At 37.2% G+C, this 2562-nt stretch overlaps 1 long non-coding RNA gene across 2 annotated transcripts in view; it reads right to left on the bottom strand.

Annotated features, from left to right (window-relative positions):
• Nucleotides 1-782: 782 nt before the first annotated feature.
• LOC112158262 overlaps nucleotides 783-2562 on the bottom strand; it is an 11609-nt gene continuing 9829 nt past the window's right edge. For both annotated transcript variants that reach the window (XR_004947292.1, XR_002921281.2), the window contains one exon: nucleotides 783-1144. This is a non-coding gene — a long non-coding RNA (uncharacterized LOC112158262). The remainder of the gene's footprint in view (nucleotides 1145-2562) is intronic.

Raw genomic sequence — 2562 nt, 5'->3', positions numbered from 1 at the left:
CCAACATAAACTAAACTGTGATAACACATGAACAGGAAATCAGAACTGAACAAGAAAAAGCTTAAACAAAAGAGCTAAAACAAAAGAAAGGAAAGTGTTGATCCTCACAAAAGCCTCTGTAACAAAAAAAAACATTGATCGGTGTCCTTCATCTGCATTTTTACAAACAAATTCAAATGAAAAAAGAAATGAAAGAAAAAAAAAACACTTGAAAGCAGCGTAAACTCACATTTAAAGAATAAAACAAATCCTTCACATGAACTTAAACTCTATTTATCAGGTGAAAGCATTTCTATGCTCTGAAGGCAATTACTAAAAAAATATAATTCTTTTTTCCCATTATTATTGCCTTTCTAAATAATAATTTTATATATAAAGAGAAAAATCTGCTCAAACTCTAATCTAATTGATTAATGCCTGAATGTAGAAAACACCAAATAAAAGCACATTACTGAAGGATATGATCCATAAAGCCTGAAAAAGCCAAACTTTGACTCTTGTCACCTGCTGTGTAGCAGAAACAAAAACATAATTCATAAAATATGTTCCATGCTGGTCATGGACTCGACAGGAACCACTTGATTTGAATTCATTTCTCTTGTTTTTACATATTCAGTCATTCAGACATCAAAGATGACAAAGCGTCAGAGCTGTCGCGGCGCCCTTCTCGCGTGTCACCACCAGGATGACTCAGCTGCTGCTCTGACAGACTTGTGGCATAATTAAAAACAGCATGTTTGTCAAATGCGGCTGTGAAGTAGTGACTTTTCCTTTTTTCTTTCTTTTTTTCAGAAATCTGCGTGCCAGCGAACGGCAGCAGCAGCAGCCCACCCTCTCCCCTCGTCTTCTCCTGCTGCTCCCGGAGTGATAGACGCTCATGCATATCATCCAAAAGAAAACAAACAGTTTTGAAAAGTTCTTCCTTCTGAGGCCTCAGGTGACTTTACTGTGCGATCCGGAGCCTCTCTTGTTCTGTTGTATTTTCTTTCACTTATTAATCCATCTGTGCCTCACTGTGACTTTGATGCTGCTGATGGTGGAGCTGTCCTGATTCTGTCACTGAAGATGCTCTAAAGGTGGAGTATCACTTTTGGGATGTGAGTGACTGGAGCCTCACATCATAGGTTGAATTGGAGGTCATAACCTGGAAAATTTGATTACAATTTGTCAGGTAATGCAGTTTGTTTGTGTCCGTCATTATCTTCAGTCTTCATTTTTGGTAGATTATGCAGTTGTTTTCTTCAAAATTTGCATTTAAAAAAATCAAAATGAGGAATTTTCAGGATGGAAAAACATGGAGGAAGCTTAGAAGAGTCAAAGCCAGAATCAAAAAGACCCGACCCTCCTTCTCTTTTCGTAAGACTGGGATGAACTGCATGTGACAAATTGACAGGAAAAACCACTATTTTCAAAATGGCTGCTTTTCTGTTCATTTTATCTCCATAGCAACCATTTTTTGTTTTAATCACCTCGGGATACCGGACAGATCTATGTAACTTTCAGTAGAATCGGTAAAAGTAAACTTTTGGATTTCCTTAGCAACAGAGGTTATTTGCTAACCACGCCCACATTCCTAATATTTACTTATCATGTGATATATTATTTTTCTCAGCTCTAGTCATTGATGAACATATTAAACATTCACAATATTCCAGCAAAAAATGTGTGAGTCATAGGAAAATGCTACTTCTTTGAGCACGCCATGCGCTTGCCATTCAAAATCTACAACTTCTAATTCCGACATTTATTTCACAATTGATCCCAAAAATTGATGATTTTCAGGTTTGAAAGACATGGAGGAATCTTAGAAGAGCCAAAGCCTGAAAAAAAAAAAGACCCGACCTCACTTCCTAACCCGCCACTACAAGCCGTATGTGACAAATTGACGGAAAAAACACAATTTTCAAAAATAGCTGCTTTTCTTTTCATTTTATCTCCATAGCAACCATTTTATGTTTTAATCACCTCGGGATACCGGACAGATCTATGTAACTTTCAGTAGAATCGGTAACAGTAAACTTTTGGATTTCCTTAGCAACGGAGGTTATTTGCTAACAGCGCCCACATTCCTAATATGTACTTATCATGTGATATATCATTTTGCTCAGCTCTAGTCAGGGATCAACATATTAAATTTTCACAATATTCTGGTAAAAAAAAATGTGCGAGTCATAGGAGAACGCTACTTTTGCAAGCTCGCCACATGCAGGCCGTTCAAAATCTACAACTTCTGATTCCAACATTTATTTCACAATTGGTTCCCAATTATACCCAAGGAAGCGATTGATGAAAACCCAAGGATGAGTTTTCATTTGTAGAAGTGCTATCAGTGTTTTGTGTTTTTGAAAATTAAAGATGGCGGTTTCTTCCTTTGGTGAAAAGTCGACAAAACTCTAGGGTGAGTTGTAGACTTAAGCTGGTGGCGTGTGGGTCAAATTTTGTGAAAATCAGACATAAAAAATGTTTGTTTTCAGAAGCGCGAAAATCACCAAATCTCACATTTTGCCACAAAATGGCCGCCAAACTGTTGGTCGTGTGGCCATACCATAATGATTTTATAAG

This window comes from Oryzias melastigma, linkage group LG24 (genome assembly GCF_002922805.2).
Source record: "Oryzias melastigma strain HK-1 linkage group LG24, ASM292280v2, whole genome shotgun sequence".
NCBI lineage: Eukaryota > Metazoa > Chordata > Actinopteri > Beloniformes > Adrianichthyidae > Oryzias > Oryzias melastigma.
Note: the sequence above shows the minus strand (reverse complement) of the source record. Positions and strands in the feature narration are given on the sequence as shown.